This window comes from Acanthopagrus latus, chromosome 9 (assembly GCF_904848185.1).
Source record: "Acanthopagrus latus isolate v.2019 chromosome 9, fAcaLat1.1, whole genome shotgun sequence".
Classification (NCBI taxonomy): Eukaryota; Metazoa; Chordata; class Actinopteri; order Spariformes; family Sparidae; genus Acanthopagrus; species Acanthopagrus latus.
This window is the reverse complement of record NC_051047.1, coordinates 18,364,842-18,389,645: the sequence shown is the minus strand read 5'-3', so window position 1 is coordinate 18,389,645 and position 24,804 is coordinate 18,364,842. Positions and strand designations below refer to the sequence as shown.

At 41.1% G+C, this 24,804-nt stretch overlaps 1 protein-coding gene and 1 long non-coding RNA gene across 3 annotated transcripts in view; one reads left to right on the top strand and one right to left on the bottom strand.

Annotated features, from left to right (window-relative positions):
* ikzf2 (IKAROS family zinc finger 2) overlaps window positions 1-24,804 on the bottom strand; it is a 199,249-nt gene that overhangs the window by 50,236 nt on the left and 124,209 nt on the right. The gene's annotated exons all lie outside the window — the stretch shown is intronic.
* LOC119026446 lies at window positions 19,728-23,063 on the top strand. Its single transcript, XR_005077154.1, has 3 exons — window positions 19,728-19,805; window positions 20,013-20,347; window positions 22,928-23,063. It is a non-coding gene; the product is annotated as an uncharacterized LOC119026446 (long non-coding RNA).

Here is a 24,804-nt window from a genome sequence, read left to right as displayed (position 1 = left end):
TGAGCCACAGATTGCACTGGACGTTATTACTTCTCAGTGGACCACTATCACTGCCTCCATCAGCCCCCCACAGAGAGACAGAAAGAGAGACAGAGGAGGAAAAGGAATGTTTTTGGTTTAGCAGTGGTGAGGCCTAATGGCCCATCTAAGACGTGCGCAAACCAATTAGCCTGGCTGACCTTAGAGATGGTGTGTCAGCCCGTCAATCTCGCGGAGAGGTGGGTGAGAGGCAACTCCTATGTCCGCCTGACAGTCAAAGGGGGCAGATGAGTAGCTGAGGAGGATGGGGGCGAGCAGTGGGATGATGTTATTGATGGCGGAGCCTGGCAGAGTGGAAGGGTCAATTAGGAAAACCACTAGTGGCACCAAACCCCCTAAGACAAAAAAGATCCAATAAAGGACTACTGAATAAGCATGTAGGGAGGAAAATCAGTGTTATCTCCTGCAGCACCACTATTATCCTTCGCTGTATGGAATTTTTGAAAATTCCTATTATTACCACCACCTCAGCACTGCGGGCAAATTTTACATCACCTTCAGATAGTTCTTGCCCAGACAAAGGGCTCCGGAGGGGCTTAAGATGATAAGCTACATAAGTACTTTCTGTAATTCTGGTTTTTAACAACTTTTTTCTCTTTCAGGCTTGTGTGTCATTTCAGGAGGTCTATAATCCAGAAGTAAAAAAAAAAAAAAAAAGGTTCGTAAAGGGTAGTTATGGTTCAAATAAATTATTAGCCAGAAGGAAAAACATATTTAAAAGACTCCTGAAGTGTAAAAAGTGAATATGTGTTTGTTAAGGGCTTAAGCAACACTGTCTCTACACACTCTAAGTCAAAGAAGCCTTCACAGTTCATGTGCAACTTCCTTGCACATCTCTGGTCAGATCATGTATCCGAAAGGAGAGTGTATGTACAGTCCCTCAGCCTCTTCAGTCTTGGTTAAGCGTGACAGAAATCAAGCCGTTGTGATCGACTCTTCGCCCTCGAGCACGACCTCCATGACCTCACATTATCATAGCTCAGTCAGAGATATTTGCTCCACATTCAACCAATCCATTATGTGTCTTCTGCAAAGCTTGCTCCCCTTACGTGCCGGTAAAGAATGTAACAGCTCAGTATTATTTGCTGATACCTGCATTTCTCTCACTGTGAGGCATACATCATTCTATGGACATTATCACTGAGGTAGCTATTCTAGCAGCTGCTTTGGTCCCCGCCTGATACGCTTGAATATGTACAACAGCTCATTTCTATATCATTTTTACATATGGGCTATCTTTGATTATCTTATGTAGGAACACTCTTAAGGTGACAGACAAATTACTTACATTAACTTTGATACTATTTTGCATTCTGCAGGTGCAACGGAGGGACACTAGGTGAACAAGTTAAAACATTTATTTATGAAACCTCTACAGTTGATCATTTACATTAAGACAATTTGATTTGTACTAGAAGTTTTCTGTGCTTATTTGCATACATTTCCCATACAGAAATCTGAGCGTTAGATAAAGAAAATGTGTTCTTCATTTTCATATTTGATATTGAAGTCAAAGGTTTTTACCTCTTTGTCACTCATTTAATAAGTTGGCAGCCATTAACCACTTTTACAGTTACACAATGGTCTCTAATGGTGCCTGTAAATGCAGATACAGAAGCAGGCGGATAGAAAACAAAAGCAAGCTTTGATGAAAGCTGGTAGTCCAAAAACACAAAATCTAAAAGGCAGGCAGACTAAAGTCCAGTACAGGAAATGCTGTCAAAACACAGGCAACAAAAGAGAAATCTGCTAGGGAAAAACTAAACAAACCAAGGAGACAACCAGGACAAAGCCACAGGTAGGCAAGAGTAGAGTCCAGGACCGGGGACAGGCGAACCAACGAAGAGTGAGGGAACAACACAGGCTTAAATACAAACTTAACTAATGAGGAGAGACACTGGGAACAGGCCAGTGCTGATGAGACTGATGGGGGAAATCAGGCTGTGGAGGAGCTCCAGGGAGACAGGTGAAACAGAACACTGGGAACACAGGTGAGCCGGAAGTGGAAAGGGACATTTTGTCCTTCTGTAACAACCTTCATGATATTCAAAAGGAGTAAAACTGTAAATATGTTGTATGTGTTACCAAAGTGTAGTTTTCTACATAAAAGAAACAAACTCAACAAACCATGAAACTTCAGTCACTGATATTTTATGTTGATATGTGCAGATGTGGTAAGTTGCATATAGTGCCGGAACAGGACTCTGAGCTGAAATACACACATAAAGTTTATTTTAGGCAATTTTTTCTCCACTACTCTGTAAGAGACGACTTGTTATAGAAGCAAAACAGCCCATTTTTTTTTTTAAATGTCTCCCCAATCATTTCGTCACTTCAAGTTAATTCAAGCTGATATTTCCACATTAAGTCTGCGCTGTTGTCTCCAGGGTTTTTAGGCACATTTATGCCTCTTAGTCACTTGTACCATAATAACATTTGTACTTAATTTGGTGACGCTGCGGGTCCCATTACAATAAAACAGAAATACTGACCCAGTCAGAAAGCCATTACAAGTCTAACCCGAACCATTTTTCTTACAGCTCAGTGAACAATATGTTGCCCGAGTCACCTCTAATCCCTTGTTCTCCAGGTGCAGCTGGTAACTTAGGGCTCCATATAGACCATTTTACTCCTTGATCATGACTACTGTCAAAGCCAAAGGAGAACATAGATCATTGTTAGGACATGGTCGTGGCAGGGTCATCTCCCCTGTCCCGGTTGTTAGTGCATGATGTATCACTGTTGTCGGGCTCTTCCTGGATCTGGTGCCGCACTGCGTGTCTTCATGGCTGAGCTGAACAAACCGGCGACACCAGGACGTTATCATTCCTACGCTGTCAAAGTCAACATCAAGGACACATCGAAGCGGAAACATTGCCGGTTTATGTGTAACCCATGTGAGTGCCAAAGATCAAGACACTGTATATGAACAGCTGTTGATACATGCTGATGCACCTGACCTTAAAACTGAGTGCAGCTAATAAATGCTGTTTTTGACTGACACTTCAGGGTTTCCCTCAGTGTATTATTATAAATTTCCCACTGCCAGGCTAAGGATCGTTTATTTATTTATTAAAAATAGGTTTGTGTACATCAGTAACAAAGTTGAAAGCACAGCGGTGACATCTTATGTTCACATGAACTACGTGAAAATATTAACAATATTAAGTGCGCTAATTTCACAGTGGTTTAGTCATAAGATGCCACTATTCAATTCAGGGTTAGATAAGCTACAGTGGTAGCAGTTTTAATAAAGCCAGTTTCGGTTTTAGGTAGGTTTTGCTGAGTCTGTTGCAGCCACTGCCAGCGGGCAACGCAGGGCTCGAGCTTTTATTTAAGCTGTTTGCACTACTTAAAGGCAAGATACGTTAAACGCTCATGTTGGGTCTCTCCACCATTGCACCAGCATCAATATGGCAGCAAGCAGAATGCAACATTGTTTGAAATGTAAATAGGCCTATATGTCACTGGTTATAATGAAATATCTATTATGACATATCCAACAGTTAGCTTGCACTGTTTTCATGTTGTAGGCTTGTCAATCGCTGCAGCATTCGAGCCGGTGATTAATATGGAGCATGAGGCTGTAATTGGTGGTTTTGAATGCCTTTACTGGCTCCAAAATCATGTAATTGCCCACCAGTTAACTTACAGCATTGATTTAATGCAAGGCAGTATGGAACCACTCTAAATTCTACCAGGGCACTGCCTCAGTCAGTTGCTGGCCTGTGTCAGGCCCCTGTCACAAAAGAAAACATGCTTCACTGCTGGTGGGCCGCCCTTCCAACCTACCACCAGGCTTAGCAAGTTTTCTGGGGGATACCCTGCACTTGTCTATGTAAGATATTAGTCTCAGTTCTCCTCATGGCCAAGCTGTACCAAAATATGACTAGGATGCACTCTGAGATTCTGCCCTTCATCTCAAAGTCACACGCTGGCGAAACACCGAATGACCCTCAAGGACATTTACTGACTGGGATCACAAAGAACTTATCTATAAACCAGGCAAAAAACCCCTCTGAACTTTTGGCTGAATTCAAAATGAAGAAACATCATCGATTTTGTATTTAAGGCAGGGCTGTGGCTGATAAAAACTCAGTAAGAGCAGGACATGAGCATGTTTTGAATTTGTCAGTAGGGGGCAAAATTGATCCAGCGTCTCGGAGTCGGCGACCTCTCACCAGCTCTGAGGAAAAAACCCATGCGTGGAGGGTTTACAGAGGACGTCAGAGAGGAAAAAGGGAAAATTACTCCTCATTGAGAGCGAGCGCTGAGAGGTTACAGAGATGTGAGGTTGCCCTCTGTGAACAGCAATGCCAACACATCCTGGGGAGCCATCTCCTTCTGTAATTTTCTTTAGAATATAGTTTGATAATATCACCTCACAAACTAGAATGACTTTGGCATCTCACTATCAGTAACCTGTCAGTCAGAATCCAATATGTTGTGCTACGTAAATATAAAAAAAATGAAAAATGAAATTAGTTTACTGTCAATAAGATAGACAGTACTTAAACAAAGATATCAAAGGGAAAGTCATTATTGAGAACAAAGAGGAGTAACAGACAAACAAAGTAACTTAAGTTTTTGGCAGACAAGGACAGGAGCTCTGTGGAGGACTGACGTCATCTGAGTGACATTTAACCTCGCGCCCATTACTCATTCTCAGCAAAGTATTTTATTCAGCTTCCCTGGAAGTGAGTAAATCTGAAAAAGCCACTACACAAATTGCTGTAATTTACACCAACATGCAACTGTGTCATGTTCACTGTCAAATGACTGCCCGCTTTGTGACGGGTCAAAAACAAGCACCTAATATTGGGTGGGTTTGATACAATGACTGAAAGAGGTGCGGCATGATCCACATTTTAACAATCACACGTCAAGCTGCTTTGATTGGTTGTAGATCTGGCCAACTGCGTCCAGTCTGCAGGTCCCTCAGGGCTCCAACAACTTGGAGCAAACTGTCAAACTGTGTGGTGATCAGTGACATTGTTGAAGGAAGATGTCTACAGAGAGCCGAAAGGGTACACAAAGACAACCTTCAACTTCAACCTGTAACTTTAGAAAAATAAAATAAAAAAAAGCATTGAACTTGCGAATTAGGGATTTAGGACAAAGCAGAGGAATGGTAAACAGTCGGCAAAATGAATGGGTGGTTGAGTCTCCAAAACTGAAATACTGATACTTGACATCATTATACAGCTGTTTCCACAGATGTTGTGTAAAAACAGTGAGGTGTTCCTTTATCAAATGTCCTTGGGTGACTTGAAAGGCACTTATAAATCAAATGAATTATTATTATTATTATTAGTAGTAGTAGTAGTATAATGCAATAGCACTGGACAGAATGATGGGAATACCTCATCATTAAAACTGACACATACAACTGCAAAACTAGACCGTATGTCCAAAGTTGACCCAAAATACATCTGAAAGCAACCTAAGGGCGAAGCAAAGGCATCAAACAGAGCACATAGCGGAGAATTACAATGACAATGTCTCTGCCCACTGAACAATTTCGACCATGACAGGAAAAAAAGCGTTGCAGAAGATACGGGCCTCTTCCTGTTCTGTCAAGTTTATCACAGGAAGGAGGGGCAATAAATGGCATGAGGATTCTTGACTGAAAAGCTGAAACTGCTCGTCCATGAACATATGATACTGATAGGACTGTACAACTGTCTTGCATCTCAATTCAGATCACAGAATACATACAAATGTTTGACATTCGTGTGTTGAAATTGTGCATCAAACAAGTAAAGCACAGGCACTAAACTGTACAGATTTCTTTTGTACCTGTTGTCTTGGTATTTAAATCTTAATCAGTGACAATTATGAGTTGGGGGGCGGGGGGTGGCATTATAAAAACATTATTAGTCAGAGATGTTCTGAAATAGGTCAACTAACCGTGAGAAGGTTTTGCTTTCGGTCAGCATCTGCTGTTGCAAATGGCTGCTGCTGATTCTGGTGCAAAACTGATAAAGTACACTTTAAACTAAGGCTGAGAAACAGCCTATAGCTATGCGCATGAAAACTGTATTTCTTTATTAGACAATAGATGTTATCAGTATAAACTGTTACATCAGAATACTGGTAAGCTGCCTGTCTACCCTAAGGTTTGCAAGCCTGTAAGGAACATTATTTTCATTTGGCAGATTTTGCGGTGGTGCGTGAGTGTTATGTGTGCTCTCTATATAGTTGTGCTTCTCTCTCTGCCTTACATTGCATGATAAAATGTCCTCAAGTGTGCATGGAGTGACCACTCCTCAATGTAAATATACCACGACTCTCTGTGCACTGGTTCCAGACTGTGTACAGCTGGGGCCATTCCGAGTTTTTTTTTTTCACCCCTTGCCCATCAAACATCCTGAGTCCACCACTGCCCACCACTTTTCAATGCAAAGTGACTCCCTGTAATAATGCATTAATAGCTAATAATGTAATAATGTAAATTTAATAAATGTTCCTGATGTAATAATCGGCCCATAATGTAATATAATCACGGACGGATAACGCAATAAGGGCTTTGCACATAATGTCATGACGTAATAACTTATTATATTAAGAGCCTTATTGACACCGCTCATGATGTAATAACAGCTCATTAATAATAATAGCTCATACAGTCAGAAAAGTGTTGCATTATCATCTTCTTACCTCTCAAATAAAGATGCAAGTCATACAGAGCAAAAGGCATGGGCTTCTGTGCATTAGTAAACTAAATCAGTGAAACCAAGTATTATTTAATAGTAATTGTATTCTCACATTTTCTACTGTGACTATTGCAGGTAAGCAGCACTATTTTTTTTGTTTTGTTTCGGGGAAATGTGTCGGTGAGATTCACAGTTAGTTCGGTGTGTGTTATGCTTCTTTCTGAACTAACCAGGAACGTAACAAGCATTTTGCCAACAACCTGGTCGGAATTTATCACCACACACTCGGCCAGTTCCAGAAAGACTTCGACAGCGGAATCTGTGACAACTATAGGGAAGTGTAAATTTAACAAGTGTTGGCTTGAACAACCAGAATTCAGTTGATTAAATGCCGAACCTAATAATGAATTTGAAGCGCAGTTTATGATCTGCTTTACTTGCAGCTTTATTTGAAAGGTAAAATGAGCTATCATTACTTAATGAGCTGTTATTACATCATAAGTTGCTATACTCCGCTTGGAGGTGGTTATAAATAGGACTTATTACAGTGCTGTTGTATTATGCGGCACAAGATTTAGCCACCTTACACAGTGGTAACTGAGTAACAGCAAGAGAAAACATGGGTACTTTGTTCAGTCAAAAGAAGTCACATCCTTTTACTCAGAATGTTTCCTGCATGCTGTGCCATTCACCCTGTTGTGGTTGTTTAAAGCCACCTACTGGCAGCTAATAGTAGTGCAGCTTATAGACAGGAGGCAGTGTATTAGTGGCTGTATGGCAAAGGAACAGCCATGTATGGATGTTCCCACAATCCTGTTTCATCCATCATTCTGTGTCTTGTTAGACGTGTTGTCTGGAAGTAAATGTCTTCATAAGTCGTATGTTAATGTGGTAAATGACATATTTTAAGAGTTCATGGTGAATTGTTTTTTTGTTTTTTTATTAGCAGATGACATACAGTGTCTCTGAGTGACATATTTAAGATAATTTCCTATCTTAAGACTAGCTAATCTCATGCTTACATGTTAGCATACCAAGCTTCTTGTGCTGTGGTTCACTGTAGTTGATGTATGATTCTTAACTTAATATTGGCCATTTTACCATGCCATTTTCATGTTGTATGTTGTGTTGTTACAGTTTGGAGTTGCAGTTTTGGAACGTTTTATTGGAAAAACATGATGTCATGATTGTGTTCTGGGTTCGCATGAAAAGAAAGAACGACAATGAAATGATATAAAAGAACAAAAGGAGCTGATCCTCCTCTGCCCAACACTGACTGCCCTTTGCAGTCTTGCTTGCCCTGTAAGCCTGCGGGTGTTGCTGTCCACGCATTTCAATCAGAATTGCATTAAATAAGAAATATTAAACACATAAACCTCAGTTTTGGTTGTTTTTTTCTTACGACTACTCCTTGATATGTTGATCTCCCCCTTGCCTCTCAAAAATCGAGGAGGAGCAACCTTCTCTCTCTCTCCCCCCCACCCTTGCTGTCACACTTCAGATTTTATGTGGGTTATGAATCAACTTTAATTAAAAGACCAATTTCTTAAGTGCATCTCAGAGGAGACAATGATTGCTTTCTGGGAACTATGAATGTTTGTGCCAAAATTTAATGTAAGTTCATCCAGCATATTTGGATGTATTTCACTTTGTGACAAATCTGATCTTCTGGTGGCATCTGTTAAACTACTGCTGATCGTAGCCTATCAAATGTCATAGCAATCTATCCAATAGAGGGCGGCAGGGATTACAAACTTGCTTTTAGGTCAACCTAGTTAGCATCAAATAGCAACCTTTGGAGTCTCATTTAGACACTCATAATCAAAAACGGTTTTAAGGAGAATGTAGACGCTTTATAATTAGGTTTATAATAACTAGTTCTTCAACATCTCTTAGCTTGTTTTAAATGTACAATATTAGAATTGGCCACCTGTCAAATTGATACTCCAAACAAACAGAATGTAGCATATCACCACAGTACGCAACCAACTGCTGCTACCTGTAGCCTCCTTTAGCTAGTTAGCTGAGTTATGTTACAGTTACATTTTGGTAATAATTTAGTAAATGTTTCGCCTAATATCCCTATGAAGAGCCCCTTTAACTGCTATTTTAGGCAAAAAACATAAAAACAAAAACAAAAACAAAACAAAAAAAAAACAACTAAGTGATCATCTGGGGACTATGGACGTTTGTAGATACTTTCATGGCAATCCATTGTACAGTTTCTGAGATACTTAACAAAAAAAAATATATGTACCGCTCCAAGATTTCTTTAAATGTCTCTTCTCTTTTCCTAATGGTACGACATATGCTGGACATTCGTCTAATCTGTGTAAGTGAGACACAGCCGGCAACCCAGATCCCATTCCCCTCTATTGATTTATGCTTCTTTTTTTTCCATGACTCATGCTAAATGCCTGGTATTAAGTTAATGATGTCTGGTGCTGGGTTGAACATCTGGTGATTCCAGGGTGGACTGATAATCGGAAATGCTGATGAAACTTTCTGTGAAATGGCTCTCCCTCCCTCTTTGTTGGTCTGCATTTGTGAAACAGTAGAGACTGAGCAGTGATTTTCCAGGTAATTCTGGACTGTGTCAATGAAAAAGCCAGTGGTACTGACTGTCTGCTGTAATGCTGCATGACTTTAATTATAAGATGATTAAGGAAACACATCCTCAATTTGCAAAGACGTAAGTCTTTTGCTTCTGGTGCTTCAGCAGCAACATCAGAGCTTTTTGCTGCTTGCTCTCACTTTTTAGAAAATCTTCCATAGACCTACCTAACGTTAGCATGTGGCTAGCTAACATCTTTAAAAGTTGTCTGTTTGTCTACATCATACGTATATGTTCATCTCAGTTACTTGACTAAAAAAGTCATTTTTTCATAGTGCACTTTGTCTATGTTGTTATTAGTTTACTGTTTATTATGTAGCCTATATTGAGTTTTAACCTTTTCTGGCTTTTAGATGGATAGGCAAACACAGAAGACGTTAGCTAGCCACGTGCTATCTTTAGGTCGCTATGGCTCATTTTTACACTCTGCAAAAACTTTGAGTGAAAGTGAGCAGTAAAGCTCAGGAATTATTGCTGGATAAGGAATTTAAAACACAAATGAGAGACAGGACAGATGTCTTGTTCTGCTGTTCTGTGTATAAGCAGAGCTTTAAAGGAAGCCAAGTAGGCTAGCTGACAGGCTAACCTCACTAGTTGGGGAAAAAAAAAACCCTATGTGATCATCTAACAGATCAAGAGGGCTTAAAACAGTGTACTAAACTCCTCTCCGCTGGCCATTTACTGCTAGCGCATAAGATCTGGGCTGCCTCAAAACTACCTATAGAACAATTCGCTGCTTTTCAAAAAGGTGCAGATGCACTGCTGTTGGGGCCCAACTACAAAATGCAGTGGCATTACAACCCAATATTCAGCTCACAGGCAACAAATACGCTTTACACATTACATTAAATGCTTCGCCAAGTAATGTGTCCCACTTTACTGCAGTGCCCCCCACCCCCCCTTTTTTTTGTTGGGTCTGGTTTTGCTGCAGCCTGTAGCAGAGGGTCAAAGGAGGCATCCGGAGGTGGATGAGTTGACATTTTCCACCAGCCGCATTAGCTTTTCAGGCAAAATAATGGACCAGCACTCTCCAGGACCTCATTAAGGGTAAAACACCTTCCCAGTTTGCTTCCAGTAACTCTGTAGCCAGGGGATTTAAAGTGGGCTGGATAACTCACCAGATGTATTCACCTAGTGCAGACTAAGCATAGATATTTTCAGTTAAACTACAATATGTGTTAATGTAAATGTAGGGAGATACAGTACAAGCTGTATTCATAGAATATCATGTGGAAGTCGTACAGCTGTAAGCTACATGATGCCTGAAGGAGGGGTATCTGTCTTTAACTTTTCTTCTGAGGAAAAAGTCAGAATTATGGTACTAAAATCAGAATTCTGAGAGAAAAGTCAGAATTGTGAAAAACTAGTCATAGTCTGGGTTTGGTTAGGTTTTGGCAAGAATAAATACTAGGTTAGGTTTTGATGGCAGAAGTACTTGGTTAGGGTTCGGAAAAGATCATATTTTGGATTTAAATGACTCTTTATTAACTCAGATAACATCAAATAGGTAACTTATGTCACATATGTAATAAAAAATAAGTTATTTACATACATTAACTTACACATTTATAAACAAATCACCCTTGACTCCTGGTGACAAGCGGTCTTCTCCAGTCTTCGGGACAGTCCAGTGTATGACCCATCCAACCACCCTGACCCTGTGCTCACACTGGGAGTCAGAACGGGCAAGACATTGTTTTGTTTTCATATGTTAAAGTTTATGTAAAAATAGTCAAATGCATGAGAAATTGTGATTTTCTCATGAGAAGAGGCAAATATCATAAGTGCATTTTCATCAGGGTAACAGAGCAGGTAGAACACTCTTCTGGCTCAGTGCACCTACATTTTCTTTTGCCCAAATAACTGTGAATTTCCATAGAAAATTAATTATGGGGTGGCTGCTTCATCAGCCCCAGCATTCTGCTACCATATCAGGATTTACTGCAAGTCTGACACTACCAACACTGTTGATATTACGCGCTGCTAACCAGTTTTTAGTCACGATCCCAGAGGATTAAAATGACAGAGGAGAAAAGATAATGGCACTCAGGCTGTCTGGAGAACCATAAGAGAGAATTGTAGGCTGCACATTTCACAGAGGGGCCAAACATTAGATGGCCTTGACATAGAAGAGAAGTTCACCAGAGATGAAAGGTCTGGTTACCTTCTTGTACAGTACTCTTAAAGTTAATCTGCTGTGAATGCAGAATTACAGAAAAGTACAAATCCCAACTCTAAAGAACTCCTAAAAATGCATCTTTATGGTCTGCATTAAATCCAATTTCTCTTCACTGTATAAAAACAAAGAATGCCATGCATGCCAACGATACGGATGATTTATGTGCCTATCCTTGACTGCTGTTTAACCATTTACAGTAAGAAAAAAGCAGGAAGAGGAGAACGAGGTCCTCCATGAGCCTGCAGAACAGTTTCAAAAGACTTTTCTCGGGAGTTCGACTCCGTTCTTCCCCAAGCACAGTCTCACATGAGGGGTAAAATCGCTCACAGGTTGATGTCTGATAAATACAGATATGATTGAGGCTCTGTGTTTAAGCCATTCTGACTTTTCTCTCCAAATTCTGACTTTTATATTGGAACTCTGAGAGAGAAGTTAACTCTCATTCATTCATCACCTGAAATCCTATTTATAAACAATTACTGTCGTGCATTGATATGTCTTGATTGAGAGCAATGACCATCACTGAGGCACCGCTCTTGATCAGAATTCGACATGGCAGCGTGGAGCAGAAGCTTGCTAAACCGGATCAGCTGGAAAAGGTCATTAAAGACCAGCTGAGGCCGCTCCCAGGAGACTGTAGTTCAACTCCTACTGGTGCTGCCTCGAACAAGGCCAGGTTCAGACACATAACTATCACACAAGGGTCCTGTACTCCAATATTAGTTGGTGCAATGAGTGGTGGTTCAGTTGGAGGTGAACAACCTTGTCATCCCTGCCAGAAAGAAAAAAAAAAATAAATATATATATTATTTCAGTGCCGCCTGATGGCCGGTCAATGACATTTAATGCGTGCTTACGAGGCACTCTCATTAAAGCTCTGTTTGTTGGAGACATGTTGTGGATGGGACTCGAGAAAAAGGTCAGTGCATGAGTTTGCCTGTTCGAATATTCCGTGGGTGTGTTGCTGTATAGCATGTGCTCAGTGTGATCACATTCAAGTCAACACATGTGTACTGTTAACCTTTACCACAATTTCCTTAAAGCTTTAAGGAAATGTCACGTTCCTGCAAACATTTACTTTCTCACAGTCCATGTTTGAATATGAACAGTTTCTCCTCTTTGTCCTTGTGTGACCTGAAAATGTATCCGGTCCACCATCATGCTGCTCTACAGTGAGGAAGCTTTGCCAGAGGAGCCTGTAGCAAGAATACAAAAGATACTCCCACATGGAAACCTTTTTACTGTACCTCTTTTGTTGGAGTTATGTTGAGTGATTGGACACACAAGCTAATTTGACAGAGTGGGCTGCATAGAAACAGAATCACCATGACCCCACTCAACCGGTATTGGCACATAATTAATTCTCAGTTTTGTTTCCTTTTTTGTTTTTCAAATTATTTTTACATTAATGAAACACTACACTTGTGATATGACTTTTTAAAATGTTTTTAATGCAATAGAAGGGGTTCAAAAGAAAACCATGTAATAAGACATGCATCATAATCTCTTTTTTTTGTTTCTTTTTATGCTTCAACACATCCTCATACCGAAACTTATAACTTAATAGGTCAGCTGCCGAAACGGCATCCCAAAACAACATGACAGCTGCAGATGTACCAGCAACAGGCAACTGGACCCTTGATATACATGTGCAGTGTTGTTAGGTTTAGGCAAGAAAAATACTGTGTTAGGTTTAGGTAAACTTTGCTGTTTGGCAGCTGTAGCTCAGGAGATACAGCGGTTTGTCCAGTGATCGGAAGGTCACTGGTTTGAATCAGGCTGCGTGTCGAACTGTCCTTGAGCAAGATACTGAACCACTAATTGCTCCTGATAAGCAACTGGCACCTTGCATGGCAGCTTCTGCCATTAGTTTATGAATGCATGGGTAAATGTGACAAGAGTTGTAAAGCGCTTTGAGTGGTCAGTAGACTGGATAAGCGCTATAGAAATGAAAGTCCTTTCACCAATTTAAGTTATTTATGCACATGACGTAACATAGTTGCAGTAGTGAGTTAAAACAGCCCGCTGTTGACTTCTGGTTTCGTCGTCGACAAAAACGGTCAAAGAGCATGGTGACTGGTGACTTTTCAAGGTCATCTCGGCTAGCTCAACTTGGCGTAGATTGTACACACTAGACAAAGGTGTCTGCCTGAATGAAAAATGTGACATAAAAATGAAGAACAGGGATCCTAATAGCAGCAGAAATGTATGACCAGCCTAGCTCATTGTACATGCACATGTATCTAGACTTAGAAAGACCGGTATCCTTTCAGAATGTGCTATGTGTCTTTGGATGGACTGAATGCCAACAGAAAGTTCTTCAGGTGCCAGAAGAAAGAAGACACCTCTACTACTTTTTGTAGTGTGAGGTTGTCGCCTTTTAAGACTAGCTTTTCTTATGAGACAGCTGGGTGAGTCTCTTAGGGGCATATCCTTTCAATATATGCCAGCAAGGAAAAAAATAACCCTTCTTGTCCACAGTCTGCCAGTTTCCACTTTGAGTACAAGAATGAATTGAGAATCCCTGTGTGGCAGAGACAGACACAGAAACGTGCCTTCTCCCCCTGAAGTTTAACCCCTGAACTGTTTTGAGTCGTGCTTTTGGGTTCAGACCTGTGTGCTTTGTTTTGTCAAAACCACTTACGACTGCCATTTTTAAAAGACACAGAGCTAGTGTTGCATGTTCTGACTTATCCATGGGAGAATAAAAAAAATATGTGAACTAGTTTTACTTATTGAGGCATTGCACGTCTAAGGACCAGTCACATTCGAATGCCAGTGTAAGCATGCAAAGCCAGCAGCAACACTTGCAAACAATGCTTTGGAAATTGGCGATGTATACTGTGACCAAATGGTGTGACTCGACAGTGGCTCTCAGGCTTTGGTTGAACCAAGTTTGAACCAGCACTAGCACCGGCCCAGAACCAGCTATTGGATTACTTTGTTCAAAAATGGGAGTCAATCTTTGTAAGGTTTCTTATTTAATTATTTATTAACTACTGTAGCAAAGCTTGGTTAACTTGCACATCCAGCACCGTGTGGGTCTTCTTCAACCATACACTCCCTTTCAACCAAGACAATACATGTGTAGCTTACAGGTAGGAGCGCTAGTTGTTTCTGCCCCCTGGTGGTCAGAAGTATATCTCCTATCACCCCAGTGATAATGGTGAGTGGGGTTTAGACATCAGTCAGCTATCTCAATCCACAGTCTATTTCCTTTTTCTTCAGAACTCTCAATCAACCTCCATTCAATTGGACTGTTATTGTCTATTAACAGACAACTGTTTGTCGGCACGGTTTGTTTTCACTGTCATATTATGCAGCTCTGCTGAAGAGTCATTGACTAAAATAAGCATACAGGCCAATGATAACAGCACCATCATAATGCATAGAGCTGTACGTCATACCATTAAATCATTTGTCTTCTTCAGGACATGCATTCATCGTTTGCGTGCTTCACAGAAGTCTACGATGTTGGCTCTGAATAGCTTCTATCTTAATATTTCAGGAAGCTATTGGAGATTTTTGTATGATTCATCAGCAGCAAGGCTGGCTCGGATGTAAAATATACCATCAGTGTCTGTGAACCATGCCGACAGGGAAATCCCTGTCTAATGACTGAACACAGATAATATCTCAAAGGAAAGTGAAAGCCTCAGAGGTGTCAAACACGCCTTTTGGGGGAAAAGAAAGAGGCGGCAACGTCACGAAGCAGGGCAGGACAAAAGCTGACTGGGACAAGAGTAATTACATTATTTTTTTTTTCAAACTGCATTCATCAACACTTTTGATGTCATATCACACCCGAGCCCTGTTATTTTGTCTGGTTTGTTCCTCTGGGCTTCCACCGAGGGTCTGCTGCTTTTTACCATGGTCAACTGCAGAGTGATAATTAGCCAGCAAAGCTATTAATGATAAAAAAAATCCTGCCAATCATCTGCTGTACAGTCACCAAATCCACCAGCCAGCAAAATATACAGCCAGTCATCCAGCCACCCATCCAACAAGTCAGTTATTATAATCCATCATCTGAATTTCAAACTAAGCATCCAGGCCCATCCTGGTAGTTTGCCAAAAAAAAGAAAAAAAAAAAACATTTTGGCAATGGACCTAAGCACCCAGCAAACCTGGGTGGTGTGCCGACTAGATGGTAATCCAAACAACTGGTTATCCATCCAGTTATGCAATTAATTATCCCAGGAAGCATTTGAGTAATCAATCATCCAATCATGCCAAATATATATACAGTTCACACAAGGACAGAGGTTTTAAACATAGAAAAAAAATATTGCCAGAACTCTGCTCTGCAGACTACTACAAAGTTTAACAAATTTAATCAAAAATTAATGAAAGCAGTATTACATATTAAAACAAAAAAAAAATCTCTGTAATTATCAACAGTCCACCTTTGCTAACCAACCAGCCAGATGCTCCTCATTAGCCCCGTCCTAACACCCTCCTAACTCAGCAGATGTAGCCAAATTTAATTTAGTTTCCCCAGCTGCCTTCTTTAATCTGAAGCCCTTTGCCTCCTCTGTACCCTCCTACCCTAACTCTCCTCTCTCTCCTCACTAATTACTCATGCATTTAATAAGTGGACTGCTACATTAACCATGAATCCTGAGGGAACAAGTCCAGGACACTGGGCAAATACTGCGTTGATGTTTAGCTTTATACATGACATATTAGAGCACATATATGGGTATAGTCAAGTTGTGTAAAACAAGCAAAGTTAGAATTTCGCATCGTGTGATCTGTCAAGCAGGACACTCTGAAGTAAATCCTAGTTGTTGGACTTTGTGCTGAGGCTGTTCAAACCTTGCTATTTGGGGTATTGTGCAATCTTCGTGAACATCGTCTTTCGTTTTCAAAGGCTGCACAGTACAACATGGCGCATTACTATTCGGTAGCTACGTCTCAGTCCTACCCAAACCACGAGGTGATCAAATCTCTCCTAAACCGAGGACGAAGAAGGGTATATGAGGGTGACAGCTCGTATGAGGAGGCCTAGTTGAAATCTCCCTGTGAAGAGAGATAAAAGGAGAAAGTAAAGTGTTGGATGCTCTTTGGGTTAATTGCATTTGACATCCATCCTTGCCTCGTGTGCTTCTCCTCTGAGGTTGCACTCTGTAAGACGGGACAAAGTGTGGGATTGGGTGCAGATGAACAGAGGAAGTCTTGGAGCCGTGTGTCAGAGAAAGGGTATTGTAAGGATACATAGGTTTCACTTTGATCATGATGAATGTTCGGCTGACGCTGCCTTCCTTTTTTGGTCTCCAAGGAGACTGTGGGGGAGGCGGATTAATATTTGAAGTCTCCTGCTAGACCTGGGTGGGGGAAAGTTGAGCCAGTGACAGGACAAGTTTGTTAAGTCCGTAAGTTGACTTGTGTTTTCACTGTCTACGTGAACATTAGCTGTCATGTAGTACATGCTTGGCAATGCGCAGACTTTATGTTGATGATGCTTTAAATAAGTTAATGAAACATTTACCTCATTCAGTAATCTTCTGTAAAAGGCAAAGTCATGCTATGTCTGCATCGGAGCTGTACACTAACGCTTGATAATAGTGTGTAAAAAAAATACAACAAAAAGTCCAGGCCCATCGTTTTTTCCAGCACAATCCACCTCACTTGAGCTTCAGCTAAATACCGTGATAGAATTTCAATGAGTGCATTTTCATGACATGCTAGGCACATGTATCAAGAAACCCAATTAAATGTTTCCCATGCCAAAGATAATGGGTTTTTACGTTCCAACAGGAGCGTTCTGAGCAGCCGATGCAAAATGAGAGTGCATTAAGAACGAGAGAGGCAGGCGTAAAAGAGCGATGGAGGGAAAGAGCTAGAGAGCACATCACAGAGAATGTCCCTTAACATTCCCTACCATTCTCCCTCTTTAAATCAATACAAAAACCTTGCTTTTTCACTCGCAAAGTACGATTTAATGGCTCTGTATAAATTCCCCCCTCGGCCAAGAATAGTAAAGGCCCATCTCTCCTGGTGACGCTCTGCCATCGTTCAGTATTCTGTCACCTATATCCGCATGAGCTTTTATTGTCCCAGTCATTTATGTGGATCCATTTGCATTAAAATGATATTGGCAGCCATGCCTGGACAGCTGGACACTGCTGTTGCCAACAAATCCCTGCTATACCCTATTTGGGAGCAGTAACACTTTCAGTTTCCTCAGAATAATTTTTTTAGTCTGACTCCCCCTAAAGCTAGACTCACGTCAGAGCAGACTGTGAATGACACTGAATGGAGCTCTGTTCATTCTCCGAGCTGTAGGGCGGAAATGTGCATGCTTAGTGTTGTTGTTGTTGTTTTTAGAGAGAGAACGGGATCTACATGTGGCCTGATTCACTGAAGTCGGGCCGATGAGTCAGCCAAACAAAATATCAGCGTCTGTCTCTAGCACGCGTTCATCGGCCCGGTCTCCCTCCCTCCCTGCCTGCCTGCCTGCCTCGCCGATACACTCACCTACGCTCTCGCTCACCGAGCATCTCCCACACACTCTCAGTCGCACCCTGACTCCATCAGTTGTTCCGTCTCACTCATTCAGAGCGTCGCGTTCACTGATTCATAATCTCCTTTTGTTTACCTCCCTGATTCATTCATCTACGCCCTCCCCTCCTTCCTGCCTTCACACTGCTTTTCCCCCACCCTGTATCTTACGCAGTAATGTAACAAATGTAACAAGTAGCTACGGGCCAGTGCTGGCTTTACAGTATCTTTCATCTGAATCAAATTGTGTTATATTGATTGCCCAGAAACGATTTACTTCAAATGCATAATACGTTGGTCGTGTTAAAAATACCAAGCTCCCAGAATGGCACAAATTCAGAGACAGATGTATAAGGTTTAGGCAGTTCCTATTAAATTATGTCTTGTGATGACATTGAAAATCACTGACAAAATGTGACAAAATAAAAACAGAAATGAAGCAAATTAACAGAGTTGCTTGTATTGCCCTAATCTCAATCCCACTTCCCAGGTTTTACTTATGAAATGGGAGAATCCTACAGCCCTCATACGTCACCTGTTATGACGGTGTTTACGTTAAAACCAGACTTCCCAATATTGCGTCTCGGGCTTTGCTGATTTCTACTGCGTTACTGTGGCAATCCTGGTATTATCACAACGCCATCTGTTATATATCTGATGGAGATAGAAAAAGCATGGACGATTGCAATTCTTTCACAACGTCATGCTACTGATCAATTCATCAAATAAAAAGTTTGCTGCTTCGTTACTGGTCGCTAACATTAGCGATGCTTTATAGGCTTACGTTAGCAACCGGTGCTCCTATCCTGCCGGTCTGAGCTGATATTAGTGGAGCGGTACCAAGTGCAACAACTTCACTGCTACACCCAACATAACTTACGTTTTTGTGTGTAATATGGTATCATGTCAGCATAGTCACTATCTTACTTTTGCACTCACTGATTATCTATCCCGCAGATCCTTTCGGGGGTTGTGGGCCGCTGGAGGAGATCCTCTCAGCTGGCATTTGGTATGATTAGGGGTACAACCATGAGTCAGTCACACGGCTGACACATTCAGATGGGCAACCATCCACGCGCACATTGCCTACGGGCAATTTTGAGTCACCAATTAACTCAACCTGCATGTCTTTGCACTGTGGAGAACAAAATGGGTTTTGCAGAAAACCCATGCAGGCATGGAGAGACAAACTCTCAATAGAAATCTGCAGTCAGTCGGCAGGTTCGAACACTTTTACACTTAAGCTGCAGTGCCAACAGCTGCACCACTGTGCTGCCCTCTAACCATTGATTAGTACCAAGCATGAGCATTTGGTCATAAAAGAAAAGTACTGGACAAATCAAAATCTTGACCTGACCTACATCAGATTATAAATTATTGGCTCCTCAAAAACTAAAATCACTAAAATCCTGGAACTTATCATAATCAAAGTCCCCTACCTATCTCTTCCCTGTATAATATATGGGATGTTACTGCAGTCTGAGTGGAAAACCTTTTTAAAAAATATTTTGTTTGGTGCAGAGCTTTTACTGGTGAATCATTTGGTATCTGTGATGTCTTCTGCCACCTTATTTCTCCTAATTTGCCAACTTTCTCCTAACAAATAAGAACCCAACTTTTTCTTGTTTTAAATAGCGAACAGAGCCGCTGTGATGTCACTCTCCATTTTGGTCAGTGCCTGACTCCACCTCTTCCACCTTGGAACTCCTGCCCAATTCCAAAGTTGAGGAAGAGGTGAAGCATGGGTAGAGCTGAGAGGAGCTGGTTAAAGCCAGGAGAATGTAAAACCTGCAGTATTCACAAAGTAACAGAAGTGTGTATTGAATTTGCATGAGTTTGATCGCAGGATCATTTGTGTTTACTCAAGTCACTCCAGTGAGTTTGACCTTGGGTTTATTCAGCTCAAACAGCCAGAATACCTCAATGTACATTTGTTCTAAGCTAGCAAGCAACAGCGGGCAACGAGTTTGTGTTTTACTTTTACCTCTGTCTTTTATTTTTCTATATTTCCTCTCTGTAGAGTCCCTCCATTCACGGCCAACTAAGAGAGAAGTACAGGACATTTGCTGCTCCAAACTCACTTCTGTTGCCATGCTGGAGCAGAGACGGTGGACCCAGATGCACGAGGCAGCAGGCAGGAAGGGCAATGGATGAAGTTTTAATAAGGATCATAAGGAACGGGCCAACACAAAGGAACATCAGGGGAAAACAACAGAAGAAAAAGAGAAAACACAACCGCAGGATCAGGGTCACTCAACCGATGACTCGACAAAGACGAAACTAAAAACTGGACTTGAATATTAACTAAACTAACGAGGGGACAAGGTGCTGGTGGAGCGAGGCAGAGAAACACAGGTGAGGGTAATGACAAAATAGAACCCCCGCCAGGAACAGGGACAGAGCTGATAGCCTGGAAAAACACTAAGAACAGGGGAGGGATAATGAGACAGGTGTGAAGGAAAGGGTAGACTGGGAAGGAACACCAGAGGGAATCAGGGAAAGAGGAAGAAACACCACAAAAACTCAGAAAACACACAAATGACAGGAATATAAGAAGACAGAATCGACAGGGGCGTGACAGCTGCAGAGGTCGAGAAGTGGGCGTAAAGATAAATCCACTTTTTAATCCCATAAATTCTGTGCTGTGCTCCAGTATTATGATATTGTAAACGTGACCTTGAAAAATCTGTGACTGACAGTAACAAGGTGATATATTTCTTTCTTTCTTTCTTTTTTTTTTAAATGCCACAAAAGTTACTCTCATGGCAAGGCCTTGAGGCATTTTAGCTTCCTATGATGCAGCCGTATGAATAAACCAGAACACCGATATCGAAACCTCATGATTTGAGGGCACACTCGGAGGTGTTTTGGCCATTTGCAAATGGAGTGGAGTAACGGTGGACTCTTCGTCTTGGCCCGTTGAGGTTTGAATCCATTGATTTTCCCTAATGAGTCCAGGATTAATATGCTTGGTCATTATTGTCACATTCACATTCACTTGTTTCTACTTATTGGAGCTGAATCAACTTGCAAAACCTGCCTGGGCATTTTTAGTGCAATAATATACGGTGGTTAATGTGCAGTTAAAAATGACAGCATGCGTGTAAATAATATCTCGGAGAGCCCCCACAAATATCGTCAATTTGGGTGGGTATACACAGTCCACTTAGGGGGAGCCATTACACTGACAGTGATCAATGTCTTCATTAGCGCCGCTGAATGGCTTCCATATATGTGGAGTTTTCAGACGGTGCTGATCCGTCCGCCAAGCTGTCTATTAGAGATGTCAGGCCATAAAGCAAAGTCATTTCTCCATAACTCCCCACAGACACCCAGGAGAAATCAAGAGACTGTAGCTGAATGTTTTATGGGAAGGGCAGCTGCGTGTGCGCCGGTGAGGGGAAAGGCCAGCGTGCGAGTAAATACTGGACTCAGTACAAAACAGTTTTCAGGTTAGAAATCGTAAATGCTCAGATCACTGGGAGGGGGTTACTATGATGCCTGGAAAGTTTTCACTTTTATCACCACCAAAGATCGAATAGTGTAATTAAGGACCAGTGTTATTTAATTTGGACAAAGGATCTTGTAGGGTGGCTGCTTACAAATCAGTGGGAATGGATAATGGTGCAATGTGTCAGCTTTTCAGTTTAAAACATTCAAAAATGACCTAAAATTGTCAATGGAAAGTGGAGAAATAAAAGTAACAAGCTAGCCTGTTGCCACTTTTTACCGTAAGAGGTGAATAACACCAATACTCCCCCAGTGCTCCAAATCTTCTAATTAGAGTCAGACAATACGACCACTAGCTGCTTGATTAACTGAGCCTACTAGCTAAAGGCAGCAACAATTAGCAGCAGTTAGCGGTTATCTTAGTGAAATGCCCCCCCCGCTCGGAGTATTAATTGACAAGTTGCCAGTTGTCAGGTATTGTACTTTAAAGATAGATATATCCTAGCACCCCGAGGTCCTGACCTCACTCTCACTTTTTCAGTTTTGCAGATGTTATATCAGAATGTCACATTTCTAGTGCTCCTGACTACCGCCACGGGGGTCTAATCCGCCAAACATAAAAGAGGATATATAGGCGATGTGCTGCAGTTCTACTTCTTTATTGTGCTAAATTGGGAAAACACACACACACACACAAACACAACAGACTGTTTAGCCTAATACTATGTAGTGCAGGTGGCAAATGCAAACAGATTGAGTTATTTGTTATTTGCTTCATTAGAAGTCGAGGATGAAGAGGAGCAGATGCTAACCTCTCACCCACACACCTATTTGAATATGCAGGACTTAACTTCTGCAATCACAAAGTAGCTGCTACACACTTGTTGTGAAACGAGTCCTGTCCAGTTAAACATTATTAATTTGATCCTGTTGAGATGACTGAGTGGAAATCATCAAGGCTGTTTTTAATGTAATTTATTGTTTCAGTGAAGACAGACTTGCCCGCGAGCATATTTCAACTCCGTTTGAGGATGACATTGTTACAGCATTGCTTCTCTCAGTGTTGCTATAGTGATAAATGTGGTAACTCCACATTGAAAAATTGGACTACAGCAGGGTTGTGTATCAAAAACACCTTGTCATATCGCTCTGACTAATAGGACTCATCAGGTGGACTATGTTGCATTTAAATCAGTTTCTGGGTAAAAAAAAAAAAAAAAAAGAAATATTCTGGGGAAATTGAACAGTGAAATTTGTCTTAAAAAAAGCAGAGTTGTCAGGTATCAAACTTGTGCTTTTACATTCATTCATTTGATTTATCCTACTATTAAATCCCTGTGGGAGAGAGGAAGAGTGAAAGCACAGGAAGGGAGATGACAGATCTATAGCACATCCAGGTTTCAAGGGTAATCATATTTTCTTAAGTTTTACAGTGCCAAGGACTATTTTATCACACCATAACCTTTTTTATTGCTCTCTTTATAGTGCCGTCATATCTCACCTTTTGAAAACTACGTTGTGCCTACACTGCTAGCAACGAAAGAGGCATCTGCGTTCCTTTTATTAAGCCAAAGTTCTGTATTTTGCATGCAGTTTGCTGTAATGACTTCGCTTTATTTTGAATTTCATATTAAAGAGTTGATGAATATTTTATGAAGTCTGGCGAAGAGGTTCTGTCTGTCAAATCTAACATCTCAAACACCATGTGGAGAAAGCCTAATTGCAGGGATATCTCATGAGGTACATGTTTTCCAAACTGTACAAGAGTGATGCCTCCACAGTACATTATCATAATATAAATAAATAATACTGAAAAACTGAGCTTCGAAACATATTTGACAAATATAATAAAAACAGTAAGTGTTATGACACATCCACCATGACACCTGCTTGCCAGTTCCCAGTGTCCACAGTACAAAGACCCTGTTGTGGTAGCCAGTCTCTGCAGGATTGTTGTGTTGAACACACTGCATCAAGCCCATTTCTGCTGCATTTTTGTTGCTTGCCTGTTTTTCCGGCAGAACTCTGACAGCTCTTTTCCAGCTCAGCCAGTCTCTCTCCGCAACCTCCACCTGGAAAGCCAACCATGGCATCTGCCGAGAACTCCCATCCCTTCCCCATAAACCAAACTTCAACCAGCTAGTCATCTAGTTTACCCAACTCCAACCCCGCCGTGAAAATAAAGACCTAACCTGTTTCTCTCGAGTCAGCCTTTGGGTTCAACCTTGACTTCTGACAGTGAGGGTCTGTTTTCACAACACAATGCTGGTCTCAGCTATGGTTGTATGGTGAGAGGACAAATTCAAGAGGAAAAACTAATTATTGAAGAGGTCATCCGTCTCTCCGATCAAAATGTTTGATCGGAGAGATGACCTGATGAGACAGATATAAAGGTCTGCATGCATGTACAGTTCAGTGTACTGACAGATGCACTCAAAATCTGATTTTTTAACTTTTCGTGATGACATTGAGACGTTTTCATGTAGAAAAAAAGTAATCCAAAGTTCATCATCAGCTATAAAGGCCCTAAGAGGATAGGGCTTAGCTCTGCTTGAATCACCATCTGTATTAATAAGAGATCACCAGGTCACCGAGAGCCAAAATCCTCTCCAATTCAAATTCAACAAGGTCAGTTTCTGCATCATGATTCATTTATAACCTTGTAGCTAAAATGTCAAATTTATGAATTAAGTATTTCTACCAGTTCACTCCCATGGCCACATTTCATTAGAAATGACAGAAAAAGATCCGAATCAGACTTCACATTTAATAGTTTGGACTCAGTAATCTGAAATTGTCGGAATTACTCAAGACAAACTTTTTTTTCAGTCATGTATGACCTCGAGTTACATTCCCAGCATTTTGGTAACACCATTACTACAAATGTTGATTCAGCATTGATGTAAAGTAGATATTTTGGTCATTCTTGGATAAATGCAATGCAAACGATGCACCAGTTTTCATGGGATTGGGCTCAATTTTCAGCTGTAGCCTGATACCTGTTAGTTGTTGAAGTAATTGGCATGATAATGCTCAAACTGCCAATTATTGTTGATTTCTTTATGATCCAGTAGGAATGTCAGAATTGTTTTTCTTGTTTCTCCCTCAACAGTAGTGCTCATACTTGTTGAATACCAAGAGATGTTCAGAAAGGAGGTAGTTGGCTGACTGTATCGAGCACAACTCAGTGATGTCCTGTCCAGGGCCCTGAACCTTTTATATGGGGTATGGTGTGAAGTTACTCACAGAATTGTGACCAAATGCTTTGTTTTGCACAAAAGAACATACATTTTGGGAAATAGTTGGCTCAGAGGAAAACCACCTTTCACCCACTGCTGTGTCACTGCAGAGATGCCTCTGGC